The sequence below is a fragment of the Bombus fervidus genome, chromosome 16, assembly GCF_041682495.2.
Source record: "Bombus fervidus isolate BK054 chromosome 16, iyBomFerv1, whole genome shotgun sequence".
NCBI classification, from domain to species: Eukaryota; Metazoa; Arthropoda; class Insecta; order Hymenoptera; family Apidae; genus Bombus; species Bombus fervidus.
The window spans coordinates 4460883-4476024 of NC_091532.1; the positions used below are offsets into that span (position 1 = coordinate 4460883).

Sequence of the window (15142 nt, forward strand, 5' to 3'; positions counted from 1 at the left end):
ACCGTTGATTCAGTCGCGATTTTAATTGCAAACTTTATTACGCCGACGGAAAAAAGAAAAAAAAAAAAAGAACGTACTTCCTCGAGTAACCGATGATATCACGCGGAAGAGGTAGATTCGACGAGAAGAGGTCGAACTACGTCACTCCAAGCGAATCCTAAAATACACCGAGAGGAAAAGAGTGGCAGAAAGAGAAGGGAAATTGGAGCGGAAAGCAGGCGGAACAAGCAAAATTCCAGAGAAGACGAAAGAAGGAAGTTACGTTACGCGGAAAGAGAGTAAAAGCGGAAAGGAAAAGAAACAGCGACATTACGAGGCAAAAGCGAAAAAAAAAAGAAGCAGCGCTGCGGACAAAAATACAAAATGTAGTGAGCGTTGCGTGGTGTTTTCGCGCGCGAATAAAAGGAAGAAAATTCCAAGAAAAAGGGCTATGGTGCCGAGGAAAATTTAAGACGACGCATAATAGAAAGAGAGGAGAAAATAACGAGGAATTTTGAAAAGTACAAACGAGAGAGAAAATGCGAATTGATAAAATTACCCCGAGAAAAAGTATCTTATATGAATTTTATAAAAACGTACATTCTACGCGAAATAGAAGACGAACAAGGAAAGTAAATTGCGAAACGGTCGAAGAGATTGACAATTGTTATTTGGCTTTCAGCGATAAAGGATGGAAAAATATTATCAGAAACCACGTGGGACCTATTTCCAGAAAATTGATCGTACACCTGACAACGATTGAAAAAGCTGATACAAATGTTGTTCACCTGGCTTCCTTGCTGCAGATGTAACGAAATAATTAATTGCTGAGAATTGTGGATCTTAACACTTTGACTGCCACGCCGAAATCACGTGTTTCGCTCAGGACGACACGGGAGTATTTTTATTATTCAAAGCATATAATGACAAAACCTGAAGCTTGATGATCATTTTTTCAAGATCGAAGAACACAGTTGCCAACAACAACTCGCCTGTCGATATTTTATTTTACGTTGGTTTTATGAGACGATTGATCACGCGTCGTGCATCGATCGCTCGGTCGCGATACATCGGCTATCGGCCAAAGAGAAACCGATCGACGGGAAAAGCCTTAATTAGCATGGAATCAATTAGCGACGATTAGCATTCTCTCGAATTAATTAGCACTAATTAACACCTCCACGGTCCACGAATGCCGTGCAAGGAAATCGCATCTGGTATCGCCTTTGTCACCGTGCCACCGCTTTATTATCATCGGCCTGGCTTTCAACCAGAATCATAATCGTGACAAACGAGCGTATATTCTCTTTCTACTCTTGTCTCACAGCGTTGCCGCACATCGCTGTTACCGAGCAACAGTGAAATAGTCCTTGCAGTCGAAATAAAAGTCTTAAAAGGAGGAACAAATTAATGTCGTTCGTCTCGTCGAGCGAAGACACGCGAGCTTCATCCAACGAACAACTTCCACGTCGAATTGTCAATCTTAAAGTTTATTCAGGTATTACAAAATCCACGATCGTCTGGAATATCTTAATCGTAATCATTCTAAACGTCTAGAAACGTCGATCAAAAACGATTATCAAAAAACATCTACCTGTTTTTTTCACGAGACGTTCTTACTCCGCGTGTCAAAATAAAACTCTTAGGAGAAACGATAGATTTCTGAAGCCAAACTGTTCAGCTCCTCCAACGTAGACACCCTTCGTCCAACGAAAGAATGTCCACGACAGATCGTCGACCACAGTTTCCTAAACATCTATAGACTTTCACCAAAAATGTTGCCAAAGTTCTAAGACCTAACTATATTTTTCACTGCTTTGACGCTGTTTTTCCTCCTCACCTTGAAACAAAAAAGAAAGAAAAAGGGGGGAAAAAGGAGAGGAGAAGAAAAAATGAAGAAAGAAAGATTTTTTGAAAAGCGACTATTCATCTCACGGAATGACGACAGCCAAACAACGGCCACCAAGTGTCATCCAATGAAGCGTGCGAGCTAGCGAAAAATTGGCGCGTCAAACGGCGCAAATAGAGAAGCTCGCGGAAAATTAGGAGATGGGATGGCGCGAAAGAACGATATTTTACGATGGAACCAGGGCAACGTTAATCATCCTGATCTGTCGTGGAATTAATACGTGCTCCGACTAGCGGAATAAGAGAGAAAAAGCGAAAAAGAGAGAGAAGGAGAGGGTGTAGCAGTCGCTCTTATCAGCCCGGAAGCTATTAACCTGGTAAAACTTACTTTTCCTAAAACTGGGTTAATCATCTGTTCCGCGAGCCCAGCTGGATTATCCGATCTTGCCGTCCTAAATTCGAAATTCCGGCGTGCAACGAGCGACTCCGCTCGCCTGCTCGCTCCGCGCCTGTAATTTGACGTTAATTGGCTGACCGAATGGATTTTCCGATTCTATCGATCGTTCAAACTGTTTCCAGCATGCTTTCGCCAAATAGAACTAGAACTATCTATCAACTGCACGTGACGCTCGACGAATTTCGAATTCCTGATAATTGATAGAACGCCAGCCAATAAACAGGCAGCTTTATTTTCTATTAATACGTATTGTTACGTCTATTTGATGCGCGCAGCGTGAAATGTTAATCGGAGGGTTGAATATCGGGTAGAAGTTAAACAAATTACTTTGTCTTTCCATTATTCCTATTTCCTATTTTTTCTTTTTTTTTTTTTAAATATCAATGGATGATGATTTGAAGCATAAGAAGCAAACGCTTCTTGAATCGTGGCAGTGTCCGCTTAAATTTCAAGTCTAACATTTTTTCGCGAATTTATTAAACGATTAAAGATAGTCGACAAAATAACGCAACGGCTCACCTTGCGATTTGTAATGAGAGAAAAATGATTCACGATTCGCCATTTACCACTCGAGGATTAAATTTCGAGCAAATTTGGTAAGTTGCTTCGAACGCGATGAAAAATTGTTTTGACCAAAAAGTAGTTTAAATGTTTGCTATATTCGAAGGCTTGGATCGGCGGTTAAAAAACTTGGAATTTTTCCAAATCCTAGCGGAAACCGAGAACACATGCGAATGTGTTCGACTCGATTACCACTTCGTGGGATATTCTGCTCGATTATTTATTCGAGGCATATGCGATATAAAGTTAGATTCTCAAGGATCCGTGTGCTTGTTTTTTTTTGTAATGCGCCACGATAATCGGTGATGTTAAACCGTGTTGAACGTGGTTGCCTCCTAAATGGATCTACCATTTAATGGACCATGGAGGAACTTTGCTCGCTATTCACGTCGTTGGTAGTTCCATCGAAAGCTGTAAATTCCTGACTAGTGATCGATAATCCTTAGCGTTCACTGTCATAAGTCACAACATAAGATAGACGTAGAAAAGTAGAATCGTTTTTTTACTAAAATGTCTCGGTACCCTCGAGAGAATACTCTGATGTATATTTGCAGCTGTTCGAGTGGGAAATGAAATTTAGATATATCACGATAGATAGCTTCAACGGCTACAGTCCAACGGAAGTTTATCGTGCATCTTGAAACTGCGAGATGGAAAATGGAATAAAATTTATACAGTACATATCGTGTCAGAATCGATCGTCCAAATTTGTCGCGCGTCTCATACAGATTATGATAAATTGTTCGACTAGGTCGAAGGTAGAAATACGCGTTGGGTACATTGAAGACAGCTTCAGCGGCTATAGTCCAATATTTATCGCGTATGTTGAAACTGGAAGACGGAAGATGAAGCGAAATTTATATAGTACGTATTTTGTCAAAATCGATCGTCCAAACTTGTCGCGTGATATAGATTATGATAAATTCTTCGACTCGAAGGTAGAAATACGCGTTGGGTACGTTTAAAACAGCTGCTACGGCTACGGTTCGATGGAAATTTATTTTATATCCGGAAATTGGAAAGTTCAATTGCAGAAGTTTTAAGCTACGATACTCGGAGTTAAAAGTCTTGAAAACCGAGATTTAAACGTTAACGTCACGAGTTTCAAGTTTTTAAAATATATTCAACAGACGCGTGTTCCGGCGATCGTTGTAATTCTTCGACGATTTTGCGTAATCAGCAGATACGATTGTCGAAAAGCGTCGAAATTCGCGAAACCCTGGACCCAGCGGGAAAGTGGCAGAATTTTCGTGCAACTGCACAACGATACTAATCGATACTTGGCCGGTATTTCGTTGAAAAGGGATACCTTTGATCGCTGATTTCGACTGAATCGCCGGGATATCGGATTATCCGGAGGACGTTGGATGAAGCTGTTAAAATACTTGGCCGTCACGTTCCAGCGGCATCGACGGCTTATGAGCGAACGCGCGCGAATAGAAAGGCCGCGCGTGATATAATTTCGCGATCGTACCGCCAATTTGCTCAATGCTAACCGCGTAATTTTAACGTCCTTGTTAAACTACACCACCGCAGGCCTTTTTGTGCCACCGACCATCGTTTACGACCGACGGATCATTTATTTTCGATATGAAATCAATTCGATGCGTGCTGGTCTTGTTGCTTGTCGCTAGTTTCACAGAGTGAAAAGTGGATTGAAAAGTGAACAGTCACGATACGAGCGATTGTGATTTTGATGTTGCGCGGTGGTAATATTGACGTATTCGGGAAATTGTCGACATTGATGGGTAATTAATTTTTGTCGAGAGCTCTTAAGAGGCGATTCAATTTTGGAAAATCGAGACGAAATGCAACTCTACCGTATAAACGTTCAGCCATGGATTTATACATTCGTAATATGTTTCTTGCGATTGTTTTATTTCTGATACTAAGTTAGCGAACCATTTACGATAACGAATTTCAGTGCATCAGTTGTTCGTTTTTATGATTTACAGCGAGTACCCTGGTAGTGCACGGAGGAAACGCACCGTCTTGGATAGGCCACCGCATATCAGGGGAAGAGATTCTGCGCGAGTTTAAACGTGAGTTTACTCCAAAAATATCAAATTTTTTTCGTTTCATTGACGTTTGAACCTTTATTCATAAACACCTGTCGCTTCGTGAATTAACGTCAGACATATATAGACGTTTCTCGAACGAAGTTTTAATCAATTGCCAAGTCAAACGTGAAAAACTGCGAAATTTCTTTGTCCTCGGTTTCTGTGTACGAAAAAGCCAGGTTAGATGTTGAGATAAATCTCAGGTTGGTATGATCGCTAGTTCCTACACGCAGAGTTGGTACGACTACTTGCGATTCTCTTCTGTTTTCGCCACATTTTTTTTTTTTTTTGTCTGAGTATCCGGTGTGTGAAATGGCTGTACAAGGTGGTGAAATACAGAGCATACAAAACTAATCTGTGTGAATCAATTAAATATCAAACCTATTTAATAACATTGGATACGAATGTAGCAGTCGGTCGCGATAATTCTCCGCGAAATTCCATTAGAACCAAAGGTAGATCTCGCGCTCGCACCTGCTGTCCGTAGCGTAAACTATTCGTTGTAACCTCTGGCTTCCCTTGGACCGAGGAAAAAAGGGAAGGATGCACGGCTGGCTGGGAAGGAGGGCGAATCGTGGCCCTGGAGAAATGCGAGAGACAGCCGGCGTAAAGAAATAAGAGGAACGCCAAGACGAACGAGCTCGAACGCGTCGCGAACAGATGTTAACGATAAGATTTATGAATTTTTCAAGTTTGCGCTCGGCCTCATCTCGTCCGTTAGACGTTGGACGGTGAACGTCGGACCGCGTTCCGTTTGCCACGCAACCGTTTCGTTTCGTGCCACTTCGTATGGTTCGTTAACAGGCCATGGCCCAATTATACGCGTGCATACGTGACAATCAAACGAACGTAATTCGAAAGATACAAAGGCGATGTCAAACCGCCGTCTACGTCACAAGGCTGCGCGAGGTACGTTTCAACGAGGTGGTATTTGCAAGCAAAAAGTCGAGGCGGTCAGCGTAGCGATTGGCATAATTAAGGATACGAAACAACAGGTCCAAACAGCCTTGAACGTAATATCGTTGTCACAAAAGATATTATTTCGCCTCGAGTTCTTAGGTGATTCGTGGAAATTGTTCATGCTCGAGGACGATCGCTATCACCGCTCAAGATTTTTTTCAGAAAAAAGACAACTAGCTCGTTGGCTCAATTCCTGAACCGATCGTTTTCGATTTAATCGGTCAAAAGCGGAAATCTTCTTTCGGCGGATCGTTCGACCCATTGAAAATTCATTAGTGGATTTGAGACGTTATACCCGTGTTGTACAGGGATTTATGGTTTTATTATTTTCGCTTTGGAAGATTTCCAATTCTTTCATGATCGTGTTTCCGTCTAGTATTTAGCTTAATCAGCTAACTGGCTTCGACTCGCCGACACATTATCAATAAAGGCAGAATATCGAACAATTGCAAGATCATCTAAATCAGTCGGTTTTGTTCCAGTTATTTTTTAGTTTCCAAACCTGGCGAATCTTATCGTTTTATTTGAAATTTAAAAAGATGGAGTAAATTTATCCAGACTTTTCATTTCAAATAGGAAGATAGACCATGGCAAGATCGATTTATAGAATACATACTACTTGATTTCACCACTTATTACAAGTGGAAAATTCTAAAAATTTGAGTTTTTCGGCTAGCCATACCAACTTTTGTGCCAAAGTATAAGTCCCTTTATTTCTACCAATACTCGTCATTTTAAATTTTAATCGCGCATCCCGCAAGGGATTCTTGAAACTCAATTCCGCGGTTAACCGGCTAATTTCCAAATCCACTTTTGGATTTTGGCGGAAGCAAATTTGACCAATTAGCGTTTCAGTTCTGTAGAAGTTGTGCGCGAAACTAAATCGTACGTATAATAATCGTAACGCGTGTATAACTTTAGGAAAAAATGAAAGTTCGAAAAGTGGAACGTGTAGGCGTCGCGTTCGAGGTACGAGCATGGAATATTGGGAAAAGTAGCGCGTTTCAGATGTACAAGAATGGCAAAGATAGCTGCGATAATACGCCCGAAGGTATAGATAGTTTTAGAAACTGAAACACGTAGTTGGAAGCGTTGCATTCGGGCGGATAGAGTACAAGTTTGGCAAACGTGTAGCGATATGCTCAAAGATGTACAGTTTCGGAAATTGAAACACGCGGTACGTTGGAAACGTTTGGCTATACAGAACACGGGGCGAGAAAATATATTCGAAGTAAATTCGATAAACGAAGCAACGATCCGCGCAATTGACAATTTCGTTGATTCGTGAAATTTACCTTATTTTAACCATTTTGAAAAATCCAGTAAAGAACGTGGATCGCGTCGATTGTCCGCAACGTAGCTTTGATTATTCTCGGCTCGATGGTGTTTTATCTGACGCTAAGAGATATCTTTAATTCGGACAAAGTAGACAAAAGCTCCGCACAATTTCTCGTTTCCATCTGGCGTTTAACATCCTTTCGAAACGTTCCAACCTGTTTTCGTTGATCGTTAAAACGACAGCAAGATCGAGATATAGAAATTTCTATTTATGTTTGAACCTTTCGATTCTGTGGAACAGAAAGAACGCGATGCTGGAAGAATATGCGTTTAACGTAACGTTGAAACGACAAACCGAAGATATTTTTCTAAAATATGATCTGGTGGAAGATAACCGGGGAAAAACGTAGCAGGATTAAATTGTAGCGGCACCCGAGCCATAGGACGAGGTGAATCGAGAATGTTGTTGTTTTGCCTCGATTATTGACACCACCTTGATACACGAAACGTAACGACGAATAAACTCCGGGAAAAACAATGTCGCCGCTACGTGCAATCGTCGATCAAAGACAAATTCGAATTTTCCGACTCTCCCCCGACCAGTATAAATAAACGGAAGCGATCGCGAGCGAGTCAGTTATTGTTCGAGTTATTGTTGGAGTCATTATACGAATTAGTATCTGCGAGTTTCTACCGAGTTATCGAGCGAGCGTTTTATCAAGTATCCATTGGAAATTCGACTTTGCGATTTTTAATCTGTACGAGTCGGCGAATATAGTCTGTATATTAATTTATTATTTTAAATATATTCGACGGTTTCGATGACGAGCAATCTCGTCTATTAAACTTCACGATCAAACCTCCTATATACCAGTTCCCCACAAAATAAAATAAAATGCTATTTGCATAGGAAAAAGGAAAAGAAATGGGAAGAGAATGAGAGGATTAAGAAGATTAAGTAAGAGCGATTTGTTTTTGCGATTAGTTTATCACACCGTGAAGGATCGCGGGCTGTTTCGCCGATTAGCATGATCGTAGGCTATCCGTGACTCGTTTTATTAAGGTCGAAGGAGAGTCGGCTGCCACTGAAGCTTGATTTACACCGGCGCGCCGGTAACGGTACGGTCATGGTACGTTGTTCGTCGACTCGTGCTTCTGTCACAGTCACCGGTGTACTCGCGATACACCGCCACTCGACAACACCGGCCATTTCTCTCGCCACTCTAATTTCCCTAAGCGTATTCATGCCTCTAGACTCGATGCACACCGGCCATCGTATCTCTCGTTAAATATTATTCATCGCGCCTCGCGCCGCTAGCGAGCTGCTACACGCGTTGCTCCGTGCGCTTTTATCTGCCAAATGTGCATGTGCGTTGATTTTTAACCGACGAACGACCTTTAACGGGCATGCGAAAAAGTATTGGCGCGCGCAGTTGAGGAAGTGTACAGGTTGAACGATTGCGGTGTTCATTCTTGAAGCTTGTATTATTTTCTTCGATATTTAGCTCATCGTTACTGTCGCTATCACTAGAAATATCGAAACGTCTGAACAGTGTCCTTGTCGAATGGAGTTCGTTTCCACCGTCTGAAGCACTTTTACCTTGTCCGGAAAGTGTCTTTCTTTCGCAAACGTGTTTTGTACAACAGTGCACGTTCGTACAAACGTGAAACCAAGTCTGTGAAATGTCGCGGTGTTTATCTCGACAGAACAAAGTGGATCGTACGAAATTCGACAAAATAATATAAAACAAAAGAACGTGCGTCTGTTATTTCTTCATAAAACGAAAGAAACTTTTCGGACAATCTAATAATATTCGCCACTGCTATCACTATGAAACATGTCTTTTCCGAATCTTTTAAGCATCGTGAATAAGGTATTATAAAAAATATATAAAAAGCTTGCTGATTCGTCTGGTAATGCCATTGAAAGATTGAAATTCGTTCTGACTCGATCATCATCCTGCATCGCGAGTTTACGTTAAACGGAAGATAAGATTTCTGAAGATCTATAATTTTCTTTCATTAAAAAACATATTACTGTTTAGTTTACTATACACGTAAGATTATCGTTTAGAAAAATAGACGTGCGCCAGTCACTTCAAAATAACTGTCTGGAACTTTGAACAGATTGGGGCGATTATATGCCGACACGCGTCCGCAATGGGCCAATTTCCCATAAACGCGTAAACGAACGAAAGAAATTCCGATTGCCAGTCTGTTTCTTTGACCGTGTGCGAAAAGATGAAAATTTATACGACTCGCAGATCGAGAAGTAACTTTTACGACGGTCTGAATTTTTTAGATTTTCGCTTATAACGAACGATCCTTCTTCGAACGTGACCACCATAATAAATTTCGCTGATCCCGCTGCTCTCTAACGTTGGATACGTTTCAACCGACGACTACAACGATCCCGAAACAGCTTTGCTTTCGTACTATTTGCGAAGCGAATACAAATTTCGTAGTAATTCGATCTTGTTGAGGTTTTATATGTCGAGTTTTCATTGGGCTTGGGGACGTGTAACGTGTAATTCAAATCTTCGTTTGAATTTGCCATTGTCGTCATGCAATAGAGAAGATATTTACTAGTACAAATATGATTATTACAGAATTTGACAAGTAATGACCATTAGATACTCGAGATGCTAATGACAATGGTCTTAGGTTCAATAACGAATCCACGGTCGACGGGATAGCAAATGCGTTTTCTTCCAAAGTTCAAGTCGAACTGAACTTACTGGTCCACGATTCAAGCGTAACTCAACCTACTTGCCCACGGTACAAGTAGAACTCAACTAACTCTTTCGGTCCAAGTGGAACTGCGCTTATATACTCTTGTCCGTACCTCTGTACCCCTCGGATGAACTATATTTTTAAGGAGAGCTATACAATTACTCCATACCTCTGCTAAGTAAAAACGTCCATTCCGTGATCATGGCTACGTTTAGCGACCCGTTGTGTCACTTCGAGCTCAAGTCTACTGCCATAAATCTCGGGCAAACGTAATCGGATTAAATCATGAACAACTACTTCTAGGTTTTGTTATTTAGGTACAGCTATAATGAAAAGTGTAGGCTAAAGTATGGGGGATCTTTCCAAAAATTCCGAAAGAAAGGCCCCGATGTTCTTTCATCTCCGACATATATATTGGGTTGGCAGCTAAGTGATTGCGGATTCTGTCATTAGGTAGTATTGAAAAATCCGCAATCACTTAGCTGCCAATCCAATATCTCGCAATAGAGAGAGCAAACGCGTGAATGAAAGCATTATAGAAATTAGGATTTCCAGTGGTTTCTATCCTATGTGATAACGTATTGATAGATGGATTTATCGCAGTGAATTAAACTTGAACTTAATGCAGTAGCGCGATATAACGCTCTCGATTAAGGACTCTTGACTCTTCACTCTCCGGTGGCTAACCGACGATCAACGACTGCGGTTCCGAAATATATCGATGGTCGTTAGGCCTATTGAAATTTTCCGACCCTTTCGGCTTGTCGGCATTTGCGCTTTATGGTCGACATTGTCTGTATATGTCGGCGGTACTATAATAGAGAAGCCGCTGTAAAGAGGATCGTCGTGCCAAAAACTAAACACTAGAGAAGATGCAAAGTTTTCCTAGAAGCTTCAACAGATCTGTTTCGTTGGAAAGACGCTCGCGGTTATACTCGCAACGTTGTACGATTAGGTGCTATTGACAAAATCCGCGATCACTTAGTTGCCAACCCAATATTTTAAATTGCGCGAAAAAGCGAGTTGCACGCGAATCAAAAGAGCATAGAACTGTATTATCAATATCCAGCAATATCCATTGCGAAGTTTTATTTTCCTGAATACAATGCGACCGCTTATCTACGCGCATACGTTTAATCACAGAGGTGAATGATCATCGGCGCGCAGGGGTTGATAAGAAAAGATTTATTGTACATGTCCGCGCGAAGCGTCGTTGAAAAGTTCAAGTTCTCGTGAATCGAAGAATCTTCCAACCACGTTACCGATATCCGTTATAATTTTGTATTTTTCTAAATGCGATACGAACGCCGTTTACGTGTACGTTTAATCGTCAGATGGGTGAACGATCAGCCGATAAAGAAAAATACACGCGGATATTGCAGACGTTTGCTCGAGCTATCGTCGAGTTTGCACAAATTAAAAAATCTACCTGGAACCACGTTATCGATATCCACCGATGTGCATTATAACAAATTTCCATTCTTCCACAAACGCGATACGACCTGTATCCGTGTGCGTTTAACCGCAGGTTTGAACGATCATAGACGCGCGCCTGCTGATAAGAAAAGCATGGCAGACATTTGCGCGAGGTATGGCGGGAAATTTCAAGTTTCTACGAGATAAGAAAATCGTAGAAATTATATTATCGATATCCGCGATAAATTTTGATTTTTCTACGCGCCATACACGTGTCTGTGTACGTTTAACAGCAGGGTTGAACGATCGACGCGCGGCAGTCGATAAGAAAAGTAGACGATCGCGCGAAGTATCGGACAGCGCGTGGAGAAGAGACGCGTATTCGCACCCGGATAATAACGCGGCCCCGCCGTGCCTCTTAAACACTGTGCGCTAGATACCGGTGAAAGCATCACGAACCGCTCGCCGCTGGTCATAATATCGTCTTATTTATCGACGTATCTCGCTGCCGCGAGAGCAGAGGCGTGCAATCGTAGCGACTGCATCTAACGCGATCGTTTCGCCAGACAAGAAGCCTCCGATCGTGCTCGATCGACCGGATCTTTCCTTATACTTTTCTACTTTGTAACAGCTGCAAAAGGTTTAACGATCTTTCTTGCTGTAACGAGCCTCTTCATAGCGTAATTACTCTCCGTGAGCCACGACTCTTTACGACACCTTTACGGTCGATGCTTATTAGGATAACAAGCCGAGCGAATATCTCTCGGTTTTTGGCGAAAAGTATCTACGAAACTACCCGAGTTATCGAGTCATCTTCCTGCGAAATAGCCGCGCAACCGAAACGATCTTCCACGATTGCACAGTCGTACTTTGTTTGTGGTTTAGTCGAATTTCATCAAAGTCTGCCGTAAACCCTTGCTACAGTTTTCCGTACTAACATTTTGTGCGCGTTTAAAAGAGAAAAATCCGCGACCACGCGATTCTTTCTCGGAAACTCGCGTCTCGGCGAGAGCGCGAGAAGACTACGGGATGGCTAACAGAAATCTGGACGAATAGAATCTCAGCTCTTGAACGTTGGAAACGATACTTGGAAGTAAGAATCGTTCTCCCATTTCTCAAGCAAATTCAACGACCGTTCGTCGTATGGACCGCTGCGAAGAGACGCGGAAAGGAAAAACCGAGAGAGTGCAGAGATCGATTGGATTGGCATTGAAAAAAGAAGAGAGAAAATAGTTTGGTGGGTAGAGTTGGAGATAAAAATGGTCGTAACTCAAGCGCAGCCAGTATCTTCGAAAGGAAAATGGTCCCTATCGAACGGTTATTTCGTCTCTACGGGCTGTAATATGTAAAGAGATTCGACGAGTATCCGGCACGATTTCCTTCTAAAGTGCTGCGTCGATTTAGGAACCGCGAAAACTTGGTCCCGTCCCACACCCGAACAGCTCCCACCTATCGAAAACGAGTAAATTATGCACGAATTATACCCGTCTCGCTGACTTTATATACGAGCCGCACGTACGTTATTTATTGCCACTCTTATCCATAATTATGGCCGTGGGAGCGTGAGCGGGCCTGCAACTCGAGCACCAATGGATCCCGTGGAAAAATATCGTAACCCTTGTTCGATTTAAACCTTTCGTAGTAGAGGGGAGGAAAAAAGAAAGGAGGAAAGAGAATAGGAGAAACTCGATGTATATTAAATAATTACAAGGTGTGTTGTTATTCGCGCAAGTATATTCGAATAAATATTCTTCCATAGGCATTTTTCAACGTTGCTTAATAAGAATCTCGTTTATTTGTGGATGGAAAAAGAAAGTAAAAGAGGGGGAAATTTTGCTGTGGATAATTGAACGTATACGTAGAAACGTTAAGTAGGAGTATGACCTCGTCTAAATTGTTTAAAAATATCGCGAAGAAATTATGCAAGAAATTATCGAGATTCTGATTTTCGTTAATAATCTGTGATTAGAATCTCGGTTATTTACCGGAGGAAAAAAGAAAAGAAGAAAGAGAATAGGAGAAACTCGATGTATATTAAATAATTACAAGGTGTGTTGTTATTTGCGCAAGTATATTCGAATAAATATTCTTTCATAGGCATTTTTCAACGTTGCTTAATAAGAATCTCGTTTATTTGTGGATGGAAAAAGAAAGTAAAAGAGGGGGAAATTTTGCTGTGGATAATTGAACGTATACGTAAAAGCGTTAAATAGAAGTATGGTCGTTCGTAGAAAAAATAACTCGTAGCCTCGTCTAAATTGTTTAAAAATTTCGCGAAGAAATTATGCAAGAAATTATCGAGATTCTGATTTTCGTTAATAATCTGTGATTAGAATTTCGGTTATTTATCAGAAGAAAAAAGAAAGGAAGAGAATAAAAGAAACTCGATGTACATCGAATAATTGTAGGATGTGTTGAACACGGTTGTTCGTAGAATTAGTCGGATATTTGTTTCTTTGGATTCTTATCGATATTTTGTATAATCCAGAACTTTATCTATTCGCGGGAGGAATAGAAAGGAGCGAGGAGAATAGGAGAAATTTGATGTATCGTAGATAACGATAGGGTGTGTTGGACACGGTTGTTCGTAGAAGTATACTCGAATACTTGTATTAAAATTTTCTCGACATTCTGTAGTCAGAATTTTATCTATTGGTAAAAGAGAGAATGAAAGTAAAATAGAAGAAATCGAATGTAGACAATTACATACACACGCATATATAAACGCGTTAAATACGAGTACAGTTGTTAGAAATATTGGAATGCTCGTTTCCCTTGACCTTTGTTAACATGGCAGGGAAGGATGATAATTGAGCGTTAATCGACCGCTATAAATTACACGAGCATGGCAGAGAGCTTGGCTTGAGAGATAGTGGAAGAAGTTGTCACGAAGACAGTCGTTGCAGCAGAAACGTACAGACACGAGTAACATAATGTATAGCAATTAGTATGAAAATGAAAATGACACGAGAAACCATCCTCTGGTTACTTCTCGTGCCACGTTTCTAATCGATTTCCTGGAAAAACTCGCTTCTCTCGATCGCTAACCACGCGTCCGAGGATCGCAACTCTCGTCGTGTTGGAGAAATCAGAGTCACGACGACCGAACAGGCAAACGAAGGTAAAAAAGAAAAAATAAAGTAACGAGAGAGAAAAGACAGAGAAAAGGAAGAAGCTCGGTGAAAAGGCTAACGAACTAATTAAACTACTAGCCGGCCGTCGAGGGCTCAAGCCAGCTTCCGTTTGCTCGCCTTTTTCTTTCTCCTCGGCTCTGCCTTTTTTTCTTTCCTTTTTTTTTTTTTTTTTTTTCATCGAGATCCATCGTTGGACTATGTACACAAGGAATGCGACGGTTAAGGCGAACCGAGCGACGACAGAAGAGGCGGAGAAAACGCATCAGGGATTAACGAGCAGCACTCGGTATCCCTTCGTGTCGCGAACGAAGCCTCTTTTTCGAACGAGCCGTTCCTACGGGAATAGGACGAGGACGACGCGAATCTCCAACGCGACAATCGTCGTTCGTTTGTTCGGAGTTTCTTTGTCGGCTGAAATTTCGTGCGTTGAGACGCGTCTAGTTGGACGAACGAGATTCGCTTTTCTTTTTTTTTTTAACCCGTTAACACGTTCGTAGCTGGCGACGTACTTGTGTATTTCCATTTTTGAAATCTTTCGCTGAATAGCTGGTTGCACAAGGTCGTTGCACGAGCTCTACGATATCTTTTTCCCCATTCGTTCGTAGTTACGGTTATCACCGCGTCGTCCTCTCGTGCACTCGCATCTTCAGCCTCGACGTCCGCATCCCATCTATTCTATTCGTTTGCAATTTTTCACTGTACTTTCGAAAAACGAC

The 15142-nt window shown here is 41.5% G+C and overlaps 1 protein-coding gene across 6 annotated transcripts in view; it reads left to right on the forward strand.

Annotated features, from left to right (window-relative positions):
* LOC139995386 (uncharacterized) overlaps nt 1-15142 on the forward strand; it is a 223228-nt gene that overhangs the window by 26740 nt on the left and 181346 nt on the right. For 5 of the 6 annotated variants that reach the window (XM_072018791.1, XM_072018792.1, XM_072018787.1 and 2 more), the window contains exon 2: nt 4801-4887. The exons of the other annotated variant lie outside the window; for it this stretch is intronic. The gene's annotated coding sequence lies outside the window, so the exon portion shown is untranslated. The remainder of the gene's footprint in view (nt 1-4800; nt 4888-15142) is intronic. 6 annotated transcript variants of the gene reach the window in all.